Here is a 15,584-nt window from a genome sequence, read left to right on the forward strand (position 1 = left end):
TCTGTTGTACATCCAGTATTCACTTCCTTCAACAAACTGATGTACTGCGTGTTAATGCCCTGTTCTGCGAGTACCTTTAATATTGCGTTGAACTCGACGCTATCGAAGGCCTTTTCATAGTCGATGAAAGTAATGCACAGCGGGAATTTGTATTCCCTCGCTCTTTCTAGGTGCTGGCTAAGGGTAAATATATGGTCGATCATGCTGAAATTTCTTCCAAACCCTGCCTGCTCTCTCAGCTGTTGTTCATCCTGACTCCGAGAGTCAGTTCGTTATCACCTTTGTAAGAGTTTATAGATATGAGAGAGCAGGCATATAGGGTGATAGTTCTTAAGATTTTCTCAATCCCCCTTCTTGTACAGCAAGATGGTATTCGACTCCTTCCAGCTTGATGGTATTTTTCCTGCTTCGAGATATCAACTGACTCTTAAAGTGAGGGCCTTCCAAAGTTTTTCACCTCCTGAGGAAATCATTTCTGATGTTATTCCATCTTTGCCTGGAGCTTTTCCCTTCTTCATCTGGTGTAGTGCGCTTCAGACTTCACTGACTATTACTGGGGGGACGCGTTCTTCTGACTCTTGGAGCCTTGGGAGAGGGACGCTGATTCTTGATTTGAACCATTCTATATAGAAGTCCTTGCAGACCTTCTCCATCCCTGCTCTTTCAATTACTCTCTCCATCCTTGTTCTTCAATGCTGTTACGCTCAATCTATACTGCTCCAATTTCTGCTTACATGTCCTGAGGCTCTTGTGTGATTCAGCTGTTTTAAGGAGCTTTTCTTTCCAGAAGTTCTCAAAGTCGTCCTTCAGTTTTTGCCGTATAAGCTTGAACAGAATGGAGTACTCGAGGTTGTTATCCGAGCTCCTTTTCATATTTCTCCACTTCTTTAACAAGCTTTTCATTTTGTTCGAGATTCTTCCCTTTGCCTTCATCATCTTTTCAATTTCAGCTGCTTTTATGCAATGTCTCAGCTTGTCAGCAAAGATACTATAGTCCTCATCACACTTTTCCATCTGGCTCCAGTCAAACCCAGAAATCGCTTTCTTCAGCTTTGCTTCATCAAATGTCTTTGGGCGCTGTTTCCTGTGTGCCAGCTGTAAAGCTTTCTTTTCCACTACTTTGTCGAAAATCAACTTCGCTCTAAGCAGGCGATGGTCACTGCCAGTGTTGAAGGGCTGCACTACAGAGATGTCTTGAACGATGCACCTTTTATTGACTAAACTATAGTCGATTTCATTCTTACTGTTCGCGTTTGCAATCGTCTTTTTGTACCAGGTGTTTGCCACATACAGTTCTTTCATTTCTGCCATCATTACCAGCCTTTCTCCTCTTTCATTTCTTTCGCTGCTGCCGTATCTCCCTATGAACTTTTCGCCAGCTTTCCCTCGCCTGACCTTAGCGTTGAAATCTCCCATCGTGACAGTGTAAGTAGACTTTTGCGTGAAGGCTCTTTCGAGCTCTTGGTAGAATTCTTCCACTTCTTCGTCCTCACTTGCACTTGTGGGAGCATAGGCCTGGATGACCCTGAGGATAGCTTTTGACTCCATCTCAAGATGCAGCATACCAATACGTAATGATATTAGCTGGCATGATATGACTTTCGAAACCCAATCCTTACTGACGATAAATCTGACTCCTTGAACGTTTCTAGCACCATCTCCCTTTCCGAGTCTCACAGCGCTTCCATCCTTCCAGTTGACTTCCAACTCCTTCTTTTGTCGGGTTTCACAGATACCGAGGATATCGCATGTTATCCTTTTCTTCTCCTCCATCAGATGGTTTAACGTTTCCTCCCTCGCCAGCGACCTACAATTGTAAGTACACACAGCGAAGCTTGTCCTTTTCCATGCTGGCCTAGCACTTGACATTTTTAACAACCTTTCATCACTCAATTTCCACTCCACCACCGAAGAACAGTTTGATGACACGCAGGGAACTAAGACCCATTTACTTGTGTTGTTTTAGCCATTAACTTTAAGCCATCCCACTAGCTAGGCAGGCAGACATAGGTACCCCCTCAAGCTTAGCTAGCCTTCAACCTCTAAGGAGAAGGAAAAACATTCTTTCCTCTGAGAGAGCACTCCCCCTCCTTGGATTGGATAGTCCAACACCTTTGTAGCATGGTAACTCTAATGACTAAAAACTATCTAACTAAACTGAGACACAAACTAACTATCTAATCTCAAAGACCACTGCTGAACTCTGTCACTAGCCGGGGACGATAGAAAAGGAACTAAGGCATCCGGGCTGTGCACGTGCTATTCAAGCACTGACAGCTCGAGAGGCAGGCACAGTGTGTGCGCAGCCCGTAGGGGTACTGCTGTAGAAATCTCCGATCAAAGACGTTGGGATGCACCTTGACCTGAAGTGGAGCACCCACAGGGACATCTCTCGAAGAAGAACTGGGCCACCCAAGAAGCTAAGCAACCTGGCAGTCCATGAGGGAAGCAGCCAGGGAGCTGGGCAGTTTGCTGGCCCCACCATTCATCTCGCCAGAGGAAGAGCTGACAGAAAACATGCCTGCTAGCCTAGTTTCCAACTAAAGTTTGAAAAGAATCAACATCTTCTGCAAGAAAATTGTTCTATTGGATAATTTTCAACCAGCTCCAGCTAAGATGTATATTTTAATGTCAAATTTGCTTCCCATTCAATTACTTTCTTGTGAAAAAGACTGACAATAAAAACTTGTTTTCAATGAAATGGTGTTGATTTAAATGGCACATTTCATTTCAATAATCCTTTTTGACTTTCCCAAATACCTTCAAGACAAATAAACAGGATATAAATTCAGAAGTCTTCTGGGGAGTGGCTGATTAATATTGATGAAAGTTAAATATGCCAGGGCATAATTGGACCCAGGTTCACAATCTGAACAATCAGAATATGGTGACATAATACAGCAAACCAAAAAAAAAAGAAAAGACCAAATTCAGTAAAATCTTCTCAGCTTATTCACAAGCCAATAGGCAACATCTATGAGTAAACCACACCTATAAACAAATTACTTCTAAATTGTGGAGATTTATATGACAACATAAGTAACTATGCCATGCAGCATACTAAGTAGTAAAGACTCTCTCGAGGAATGGAGAAAACTACCACTGCTTAAACCATATGCATAAATATATCTACCAATAGACTCTAGAGCAGGGGTGGGCAAACATTTTGGCCTGAGGGCCACATCAGGTTTCTGAAATTGTATGGAGGGTGCAGTCCACAGGGCCCTGGGCTGGAACCCGGAGTAGAGGGTGGGCCCGGGTTCCCCCCAAACCTCCCAATTGACCTGGACTGTGGGTTCTTCCAGAGGGGAAGGTCTCTGGGCTATTCCCCAACCCACATGGTGAATCTCTGAGGCAAGAAAATCTGCCAATAAGCACAGGACCAACCAAGATAGAGGAGGAACTTTGTCACTATATATATATATATACACAGAGAGAGAGAGAGAGTATAAGTTTTAAACAAACAATTTAATAATGTACACAGCAATGATGATTGTGAAGCTTGGTTGAGGTGGTGAAGTTAGAGGGTGGAAGAGGGAGGGTATTTCCCAGGGAAATGCCTTACAGATAAATGATGAACTAGCACTCGGCTGAGCCCTCAAGGGTTAACACATGGTTGTTAATGTAGCTTCACACTCTACAAGGCAGCACAAATGGAGGGTGGGGAGACAGCATAGCAGACAGAGACACACACCCTATGTGTGGGAGAGAGAGAGAGAGATGTGCATTTCCTCTTTAAGAATGCTTACCCCACTCTACATACATTGCCTTTAAAAAAATCAGGAAGTTGAGACAGCAGCTGCGGCCAGCAAGCTCTCTCCGTCCTGAGCCCTGTCCTGTCCCCACCCTGTTCTATATGGAGAAGGGGTAAGCAGGGGGCAGGAGTAGGGGGGAGGGGGAAACCCTGACACTAGCCCCCTTCTTCCCCCTTCCCCTGCACAGCAAGCAGGAGGCTCCCGGGAGCAGCTCCAAGGCAGAGGGTAGGAGCAGCACATGGCAGTGCAGGGCGGGACAGCTGAACTTCTGGCAATTGGTAGCCTGCTGGGTGGCTGCTGCACAGGGAACTTAGGGGAGCAGGTAACTGATAGGGGGGCTGCCGGTCCACCCTGGTTCCAAGCCCCCACCAGCTAGCTGCAATGGGCTGCTCTTCCTGCAAGTAGTGGACAAAGCAGGCGGCTGCAAAACAACGTTATAAGGGAGCATTGCACAACTTTAAACGAGCATGTTCCCTAATTGATCAGAAACGTAACAACGTTAACCAGGAGGACTTTAAGTGAGGAGTTACTGTAGTTATAAAGAACTGGTCTCTAACCACACACAGAGGAGATATTAAAAGAAGAAGAGGGCTGTAAGTAATGAGCTTTATGAAATATAACATCACACCGCAGGTGGGTTGGTGGTAGCGAAGACTGAACCCAGGACCTGTGTGTAAAAGAATGAGCCTCTAACTGCGGAACTAAAATGCCCAGCTGTGTTAGCCAAAGCTGCAGCAGGCTCATCAACCTCTGTATATGACTCACCACCATTAGAGTACAGAACACTGTGTGTGTGTGTGTGTGTGTGTGTGTGTGTGTGTGTGTGTGTGTGTGTGTGTGTGTGGAGTGGGGGGTTATGTGTACGGTAGATTCACTGTCAAACTATCTGTGACAGTGTGAACTGTTACAGGGTGGGGCAGGAGGAACCACTTGATTCCAATTGAACAATTCTTCCAGAGGATGCTGGGAGTGGGAGAGGTCAGGAGTCTATATAAGCCAGACACAGTCATCTCAGAAAAAGAGGAGCAGCAGCAGAGGCAACACGCAAGAAGACTGCAGGCTGAAGGAGTGCCAATGGGAAAAACAGATCCAAAGAGGGGCATGAGAAGCGGCAATCACCCTGAGAAAAAGAAACAGAGTTTGGGAAGAGTTGGGCATGGGCTGGAGCCTGCCCCCCCTAGTGAACTGTGGACTTGCCCTAGACGTAAAGGAACTTATGGGGAAAAGACTGTGTGTGTAGATGATGATAAGCAAAATACTGATACATCCTTTTAATAAGTTCTCCTACAGTCTTCTGGCATCCTTTACCTCCCCCCAACCTTTCTGTGGTGATCAGGTCACCCTGGCCCACCAGGCAATGGCTGGGTCACATTTGGAGCTGTGGGATTTGGGACTTTGTCAGAGAAGCAAGTCACCTTCGTGATTGTCTGTCAAACTCCCTGGGGCTGGTGAGAATCTATTGGTTCACACTGTTCACACCTCCAAAACATGAAATCAGATTGTAAAACCTAAAAAGCCACGAGTAGGTTGTGTGGGGAGGGAAATACACATTTTAAAAGCAACTGTGAACTCTACAAATGTAGCACAAATGTTTTCAAAAGAAATGGTCTGTGTAACTAAAGGAGCTAAAATGTTGCCAGTCCATATTGCATGGAATTGCTTGAGTTTTCTAGATCACTGATCCCTGGCCATTAATTCTATCTGAAAATAAATCTAAAGAAATACTTAAAGTGCCTAACTTCATTTTAGAAAATAATAAAGGGAGATAGATGGACGGCTCTCAACTTGCTTTACTGTGTTTTTTTTCTACTCTAACAATTTGCATATCTAACAATCCTGCTACTGAAAGTATGACACTGCACCAATGTATGTCTTCTTTGGAGTCTTTGTGATAAGCCATCTGCCACAGTGGTTTTCAAAACTTTCTTTCGCTACCAATGTCAGACATGGTCTCCTGTGGTATACTAAAAAGCAAAAAATTTGACTCTTATCCAATATGATTTTTCACTTAAATCAACACTAATGGGCTCAAAAAGCAGAAAAAGATTCTCTTCCTCCCCCTCACAAATTGCAAGACAAGTTCTTCTCTCTCCACTCCAAGATATTGTTATTAATGACACATGCACACATAAGTCAATGATGTGCTTACAATATATGGACAAGATCCTGAAGATTTTACTCTGTCATTATAATAGGCACAACCACAGGAAATGAGAGGAACACATCCCCCCATCAGCTTTTGACCATCCTGTTTTTGCCATCTTCAGCTTGAGTGCAGGTATTATGCATATTTACTCCTAGTCACCATGCCTCATTTTTAAAAAAGTATATATGTGATACAAGCTCAACTGAAGACTTAAAAAAATAAGATTTGGATCATGCCCCTAAGAGCCATGAATGGAAATTAATAAAGCATTTAATAGATTTCCATGATACAGCTTCTCAGACCTAAAGAAACTTACTTAATATAGGCTGAAAACTGCAGTTCTGTTCTTGCTAAACTTCTGTTTTCAGTGCCTTCAACATAATACAGAGTTTAAATAGAAATATGGTGTTAGATTGTGCTTTCAGCAAAAATAAAAGCATTGGTGCTTCTAATAGTCATAGAAAATTCTAATAACCTACATAGGCCCATATCCTGGATTCCACCCTAAAACACACAGTATTAATTACATTCACATATACACCGCTACCTCGATATAACGCCACCCGATATAACACAAATTTGGATATAACGCGGTAAAGCAGTGCTCTGGGGGGGGCGGGGCTGCGCACTCCGGTGGATCAAAGCAAGTTCAATATAACCCGGTTTCACCTATAACGCGGTAAGATTTTTTGGCTCCCGAGGACAGCGTTATATCGAGGTAGAGGTGTATATAAAATGCCATCACAAGCTGGCATTTACAGGAATTTGTCAGGTCCTGAAAGATGTCTAGTGAGCTAAGCTGATTTTTTCTTAAGAACTTTGAAGAGACCTTAGTAAACATTTCTACAATTTGCTAAAGCTGTCACATTTCCACCTGCCAACAGCACAAATATTACATTTCATTACTGATTACAATAATATCAATATGCAGTGTTGTTGTAGCCGTATCAGTCCCAGGATATCAGGACAAGGGGGTGAGGTAATATATTTTATTGGAGAAACTTCTGCTGGTGAGAGAGAGACAAGCTTTCGAACTACACAGCTTGTCTTTTTCACCAAGAGAAGTTGGTCCAATAAATGATATTACCTCGCCCATCTTGTCTCAATAATATCAATGACACAATAGACAAAATATAATCTAGTTTTTCCTGTAAATCACAACAGTGATGAAGAAATTGCTTTTCTTATTAGAAATCTTACTAGGTCTTCCTGAAATAGTTTATATGAAACATCTTTTAAACAAGCAAAATGTTACTGTACATAACCACATGATTGGTAATGGTAATATGGGATTTACATGTACATTTTTAAACAATTGAATATTTTTAAATTAATAAAACTTAGTATTTAGATTACGTTTTCCTCCTAGGTGCTTTTATTCCTTAGTTACCCTATAAGGGCAGCTCAGTTCTTTGATACAAAGCAATTATAAGTCTGGATTGCAAAGCAAGATGCACTTCACTGTGATTTTCTACAGAACTCAATAGAAATTTATAACCACGAGTCCTGATCATGTACTGTACATCACCTTAGGTCAGTTAAAATTACAGAACTTCAGTTTATTCTAGACAGGTGATTGAAGGAATGTTCAAGGGAAATCACAATCTCTCTAAACTCCCCTGATCCCCCTCACTATGGTATTCCCTAAGGAGTCAGGCTTATTCTCCGATTTACCTCACCAGCTCAAAGTAAATTAAAATTCCCAAATGAAAAATCAGAAATTATATACTATATCTCGGACAACATGGGTGCAACAGCATATAAACCTATATAAGCTTCTAAGACCATATAAACTTGGAAAAACAATTCAACATCAAAATTTCCTGTCAAGGTATTATAAAGTAGACTACTTTGTTGAAGATCAATCTCACAATCAAGCTCAAAACAAGACAGTTTATGGTTTCTTGATTTATATTTTAATTATATATAAGGCAGTGCAATCACTTTCTAAAGCACTGGAGATAAACACTGTGGGAATACAATGACAAGAAACTCACTGTGAGTTATAATACAACTAGAACCATGTGCTCCCCATATTTCAAAACTGTGCTGATTGTTTTTTGAAATTGCAAATCAAATATTAAGTACTCTAATTTATTCTTATAACAACTAGCAGTTTAAGCGGTATATAAAGATGCAACACAAGGTCTAATATCTATTGAAGATTGCAGATTACTAGAAGTCAAACAATGTAATGCTATAGGTCCACTCTATGTTCTAGGATGCTTTTAGCAAATGTACAGTGTCATAATCTGACCCAGCTCTGCTTTCTGGACAGAGAGACACCATTGTGTTGTGATATGCTCCAACCTCTGAATTGCATGTGCTTGTAAGACCCCTGCGTTTGGATAGTGACTGGTCACTGTTCCTAGCTGTGGGTCTCTCAGGTGCACTCCCAGGTGCAGACCCCCATGTCTGACACCCTTCTTGGGCAGTGGTATCCTGCAGTCTAGCCACCTAGACCCTGGAACCAGTGCCTCAGCCCTTCTGAACCACTAGTAGCTTAGACATGTTCTCCTAGAGTCCATTTGGCTGTGGGAGACCTGGTTTTATAGTTAAACATGGGAGTAAAGCAACGGACACAGGATCAGCAAAGAAATTTCATAGCCACCAAGACTTTACTATTAAAGCACATGAAAGTTTAAAAAGCACATGAAAGTTTTAGATCTTTGGAAAACAACCCACAGTCCTGAACACAATTCCCTGGTCTGATCTCATCGTGGGTGTCCTGGTCAGTATCCTTAGGCAAGGCAGTCTCTCCTGTCTTTACTCTCTAGCAAGTTCTGCTTTCCAGGAATGATGGAATGGCCTCCTTGCTTAAAAATGCGGCCACATTTTACAACAGTCTGTCCCATTTCTGACCCAGCCCCTTACCCCATTGATTTGTGTTGGTGGTCCAAGGGTTTGCACTGGCTACTGACAGTCATTCAAAGTTTCAGAGTGGTAGCTGTGTTAGTCTGTATCAGCAAAAACAACGAGGAGTCCTTTTGGCACCTTAGAGACTAACAAATGTATTTGGGCATAAAAATATGGAACGCTTCACAAATTTGCATGTCGTTCAAAGTTGGGCCTCATGGTATAAAACCTATTGTTCCAGTAGGGAAGAGTCATTCAACGTTGATGGCTGTCTCATTGTTAGCCCCCTTTGAGGCGTCCCACAATCTAGCATGAATACACAATGTCTAGAATAGACTGACCTTGTAAAGATTAGACTGATTTTCAGCACCAGATGTCTCAACCCAACATCAAGGTTCCACCTCACAGAGAAGGTTACAATCACAAAATGGTGTTCTCAAAACAATATGGAGTTCACAATTTGACCCAGACAACTTAACCCCTATCTGTCAGACACAGTATAGATCTTCCTCCTTATTTTGTAATACACTTAGGTATAGTACTACCAAAAGTTGCAAAGTGCTTCAAATGTTCTCTAGTTATTTCTATACTGGGCATATAAAAAAACATACAAAATATAATTGGCTACACGGGCATGTTTAGCACCATCTATACATTGCCACATTATTAATTACTATGAGTAAAAGTTACATAAAATGATCCTCATCACGTGATGTCTATAAACATTGGAAATTCTAAGGAAAGTATGACCTCTTATTTTAAGTATATTCTGTTTCTTCCTGGAAATTAACTATCAGAAATGTACAGTGAGTAACATTTAGAACTTAAGAACATTTCAATACAGCTGAAAACAAAAACACAGCATGATCTCCAAATTGAAAGTAGTGTCCAAATGATCAATTTCCTTTATCAAGGCCAAGATTTTAAAAAGTCACCAGTGATTTTTGGGTCCCAATGTTTTTTGGGTGCTTAACTTGAAACATTTTAAAGGACCCTGATTTTTTTCTTCTTGAGTTGCTATAATCATATAGGGAGGTAAAGCATAGTTACACTTAGAAGGAAAGAGGAAACTAAGCAACTTTCAGTAAATCCATAGGTAATACCACTTATCTCTCCCAAATCAAGAAATGTCCCAAGCAGACAAAATTATAAGCAATGTGCATGGATAAAAATGGATGAATTAAGGTGGATGAAAACAATGATAAATATCATGTTAGCAAGTAATTGCTAATTGTCATATACCATTCCTGTTGGGGAAATTAAGACTAAACACTGGCAAGATATCAGGGCAGGATGGGAATGTTTGTCTCTGGGGAATTTTTATTGATTCAGACCTTGTAGAAACATCTAAAAGGAAAACAATCATCTGCTGGAGAAGGCAAGACCAAGACCTTTTAGAGTAACATCACTTTTCAAATGTATCCCAGATTTTAGACTACATTAAGAGGAAATTAATTATTACTAGCCCCTGGACAAACAGGTGTCAAGACAACAGCAAGAACAGAATCAGTCCCTGTTGATTATGGTCCTAGCAAAGTGAGGTAGTAGAGAGGTGTAGTCTCATATCCACGCTCTTCTTATAAGAGAATAAGGGACACATTTGTCAAAAATGCATTACATAATTAATTCCATTCCGTCCTGTCCAATTTTCCTCCTCTAGCTCTTACAGATGGGGGTAAAAATATATCTGTCCTCTCTTGCTCAGGAATGTATATATAATTCAAATTTGAATATCTTTGTACGGAACTGCAGAAAGGTCTAAACTAAGGAGGGATTTAGTGACATCTACACCAGGTATCCAAAAATTAATGTTTTTATTTTCTACTCATGAACTTGTAATCATACTCAGCCAATCTCCCCAAGAAACAACCTACCCATATAAGGATACCATTCACAAAAGTAGGAGATAGAGTCATCTAAAATTAGGATACATAAATGTATGTCCACTTAGCCACTCTTGATACCACACTGATTGCTGACATAAACCATTTTGTCCTTGTTGGTAAGGTAAACAAACACATGCAGACCATCAGAGAGATCTCATGGGATACTGATAAAAGCACTGTTTGTCTAATGTTCTTTACTTTTGGACAGAGAAAATTTACATGAGATGTAAACTGAATATTACTTATGTAGTGCCCAAAAATTTGTTACAACCTTTTAAGATATATAATAATTCAGGCTTCTGCCATTAAGTGCTTATATTAAAAATAGTAACATACGCTTAGAGGGAATGAAAGGAAGTAACACAGGACCTTCTGTCATTTCCCATTCCCCTGCCAAAAAAAATTTTCCTTCTGAATTTTATCTTTGACTTTATTATAGATTCTTGCCCCCAAGCCTCTGTTTACTATTTTTCTTCTAACCTTAGCCTGATTGAGAACGAAAACTAAAATTATTTCTCATAAAACCCAATTTACATTTCTAATAATAATCACCCTCAGGACTGTACACCTGAAGACACACCAGCACTCCCCGCCTTCCCCGGCTCATGCCCCTCCACATGCCACCTGTGACAAGGCTGCAGGGGACAGCATAAAGTAAACAGGAATTTTGATGCAGCACTTTAGTTTCTTGCACGCATCTTTTGCTCTTGCAGAATAGCAGAAAGAAGCTTTACAGAGGACCAGGATTTGTCTCTTCTTTAGTGGATCTATGTTAAGATCAAATTGAGCCCTATTTAGGATAAGTTTAATATTCTTATACATAGACATTATACATAGACTTCTATGCTATTGTTTCTGACAAGTTACTGTATAAAATACCAAACAAGATGAGAGTAATAGATATTTTGAATATGTAAATCACCAGTTTTTCCACTTGTAAAACATGGATTCAAAAATTAATTTCCTTTTATGGTTTACTTAAGCTTTGCAATTACATTAAAATATGATAGTATATCCACAATGGTGTATTTATTAACAATATTAACAAAACATTATAATCATACCAGCACTTCAATTATGTGTACTTAAAATTAAACCAAATTCTCACAATACCAATCATTATACCCTGAATAATGTTAACTATTTGCAGCTTGTTATCTACTTCATGATCTAGGTGTAAAATAATATGCAAATTAGAACTAGGAGCATTCCTTAGGCTTTAGTATGATAGATATTCTCTGATTTTTTAAAAATATTTTACACATTTAAAATTATATATAATATCTTATATAATTGTACGTACACACACACACACACAATCCTAAGAAATGTGGTTTTCATTTCATTCTTAATTTAAATATTTAAATTCAGAATTTAAATATACTTAAAATTTGAGTCGATTTTCTGTAGGGTTGCAGAAGCTAAACTAAACTAAAGCATACCAGCTCAGTGATCACCCAGACAAACAAGTGACACGCTCGCTGCTTGGAAACCGAGGGTGGGCAAGAAGTATGAAATCAGAACAAATACACACTATAATGCACAAAACAGGGAATTATATGATGAATTGGAAGGATAAGACATTTATTGGAACATGGACTATAAGAGCGCTATACCAGGCTGGTGCACTTGCAGTAATGATGCGTGAATAGAAAAGATATGAGCGCAATATAATCTGTCTATGTGAAATGAGATGGGAAGGCACAGGAGAATTCTACCATGATGAACACAAGCTACTGACCCTGGGAAAAGAAGACAGTGGATGCCAGGACAGAGTGACATTAGTGCTAAATCCGAAGGCAAACCAAGCTCTGATGGCTTTTAACTCACTATCTCCTCGTACATTGAAGATGGGATTTAGACTCACGCCTGGTGCAGTCACAATAGTACAAGTATATGCTTTGACCTCAGCAGCTCCCAAGAAATTTCATAACCATCTACAGAAAGCAGTACAAGCAAGACTAAAAACATTAGGGGTGATGGGAAATTTTACTGCAAAAGTGTGATCGAATTGGAATTCTTGGGCTGCAACAAAAGGTACATTTGGCCTCAGTGAACAAAACAAAGAGGAAAAGGGCTACTAAAACCTCAGTAACAACCTGGTGCTAATGAATACGGTATTGCACCAAAGAAAGCTGTGGAGGAAGTGGACTTGGATATCACTTGATCAGCAAACGAAGAACATGACAGACTTCAACCTTGTGAATCACAGATGGAAATTAAATATGTTATTGTGCAGATCATTTGCAGCCAATAGTGGATCTTAAATTAGTCCTAGCATCAATGAGGTTGAGCATGAGAGCGATCAAAAAGTGTCAAGAATTAATATCTATGACATGGACAAAAACACCACATCTCTGGTGAAAGAAAAAAAATGAATGTTGACGAGACATGGAGCCGTGTAAAAAACAGGATTACGACGACAGCAGTTGAACTAGTGCTCGTTTACAAGGACAAAAAGAAGAAACCAGGTTGATTCTAGAAAGAGATGCAGAGTCCCAGCCAGCAGGGCCGCCGGGGGGGGGTGGGGGGGGAGGGAGGGCACAAGTGGGGCAATTTGCTCCAGGCCCCAAGCCCCGCAGGGGTCCCCACAAGAATATAGTAATCTATAGTTGCAACTTTTTTTTATGGAAGGGACCCCCAAAATTGCTTTGCCCTAGGCCCCCTGAATCCTCTGGGCAGCCCTGCCAGCCAGGGCTGGAAGGGGTGGACTCAGGTCTTCTGATCTTGTGAGAGCACTTGACCAAGAGGGTCCTGGAAATGGGGGGTGATTCTTGTGAGAGGAATAGGTGATTGGACCCAAGATGGTGGAAGAGGAGGTGGCGAAGGTGGAGGAGTACCTAATGCTTCTCTGCCAGGAATAAATAAAGCTGCAAAAGGAACTAGCTGATAAAGAGAAGAGATGTACTCTGTTGGCTGCAGAATGTAACCAAAAGAATGCCAGTGACTCCTTCATCAGTTGACTTCTCACCATTGTAGCTGAACTCTATGAGCAGAAGCAATATATAGTGATCTGAAGATAAAGGTTGGGGACAAATGTATCAGTGCTCACAGCCCACAGTGAGACTTCGAGTCTAGCCAACCTAGTGTCATCTGAAGAGTTGGAGGACTTGTGGCACCTTAGAGACTAACAAATTTATTAGAGCATAAGCTTTCGTGGACTACAGCCCACTTCTTCGGCTGTAGTCCACGAAAGCTTATGCTCTAATAAATTTGTTAGTCTCTAAGGTGCCACAAGTCCTCCTGTTCTTCTTTTTGCGGATACAGACTAACACGGCTGCTACTCTGAAATCTGAAGAGTTGGATCTGTCAGACGCTGACCCCAAGGTGACCATAGCACTGTTGTACTGGATCTACATAGATGAGCTAGAGCTGAGAGAAGATGACATATTCTTGACAAAACTGATGAAATTAGCTAATCTATTTCAACTACAGCTCCTTAGGGAAAGGTGTGAAAAAGGAGTCACATCAGCAGTAAACATCATGAACTGCATTTGTTTCTATCAGATTGCAGAGGTGCTGAATACTAGTATTTTAAATGAAATACTGTGCTGAAATAATTGCTAGTTACTGGGATGACTTGTGGAAAGAAGACTTCAGCTGTATGAGTGCTCAGCAGTTGTACAAAATGTTCAAATCCAAGACTGAATATCCTTTGCATAAAGCTATTAAAGTGAAGAGGAAGACACAGTTTTTCTGTATCTTCCTGGAGTAAATTCACAGCTGTCTGGGAAGCTCAATGAACTGGATCACACTGGAGACCTTCCTTTAGATCTATCCCTCTCTCTCAAAGATTGGAAAGCATTGCAACCACACTGGTCAATTACAAAGCTGATGCGGATATGGTGAACAAGAAAGGTTGGAGTCTGTTACACAAAGCCATCCAAAGAGGAGATAAGTTTGCTGCCAATTTTCTCATTAAAAATAGTGCCCATGTGAATGTTGCTACACTGGGAAAACAGGAAATTGCTCTGCACCTTGTGGCATCATGCAGTTCCAAGAAGCACTTGCCATCTGTGATGTCAGAGATGACACAGATTACAGAGTCCCTCTTACAGGCTGGAGCCAATCCAAACATGCAAGACTGCAAAGGAAGGACCCCATTACATGCAGCAACTGTTGTTAGGAATGATCCTCTATTCAGTCAGCTTCTCCAGTGCAAACAATTAGACTTAGAACTGAAGAAGGCTTGCAAGTCAGTATGTCACAATGTCTGTCCTGTCCCAGTGTAGGGACCAGAGAGATCAAATCAAAAGAGTGACAGAAACAATTGAACAAGCAAACAATGTAAAAGAAGAGGAAGAATATGTGAAGAAAAATGCAACACGGGTGTTTTATCGCAAGATAAGAGAACTAAGTGGGGCATATGAGTTGAAAATGTTGGCAGTGAAAAACAGGGGCAAATAATTGAGGATGAACAACCAAAGAATAAGTGATCAAAAAACATTTTGAAGAGCTGTACAATGTGCAGAACACATTAAATAAACAGTTCTGGAAAAGCTTCCCAGTACAAATGTGGGAGAACAGATATTAGAATTCTAAGTAGTAAAGATCTCAACAGAAAGTTTTAAAAAGAAAAAGGGAAGTGACAACATAACTGCAGAGCTGCCAGAAACACACAGATCCGCAAGCTATTTAACAAGATTTACAAACAAGAGCAAGTGCTGAGCGAATGGGGGAAAGCAATAATAGTACCGATCTACAAAAAAGGAGATAAGAAAAACTACAGATGAATCAGCTTATTGAGCATGTCAGAAAAAGCATTCACTAAGATGTTCCAGAGGAGAATGATGAGGTACATGGAAGTGGTGCTTGCAGAGGAACAGGCTTGAATCAGGATGAAATACAATACATCAATTATTTGTGATAAGACAGATATTGGAAAAGTACATGGAACACAACTAAACCTGTTACTACTTCACAGGTTTCAAACAGGCTTTT

General features: G+C 40.7%; 1 protein-coding gene and 1 pseudogene across 15 annotated transcripts in view; one reads left to right on the plus strand and one right to left on the minus strand.

The window, feature by feature from the left end:
• DPYD (dihydropyrimidine dehydrogenase) overlaps positions 1 to 15,584 on the minus strand; it is a 612,292-nt gene that overhangs the window by 500,982 nt on the left and 95,726 nt on the right. The window lies entirely within an intron of this gene.
• On the plus strand, positions 12,332 to 14,950 carry LOC135973273 (rabankyrin-5-like; annotated as a pseudogene).

Source organism: Chrysemys picta, chromosome 8 (assembly GCF_011386835.1).
Source record: "Chrysemys picta bellii isolate R12L10 chromosome 8, ASM1138683v2, whole genome shotgun sequence".
Classification (NCBI taxonomy): Eukaryota; Metazoa; Chordata; order Testudines; family Emydidae; genus Chrysemys; species Chrysemys picta.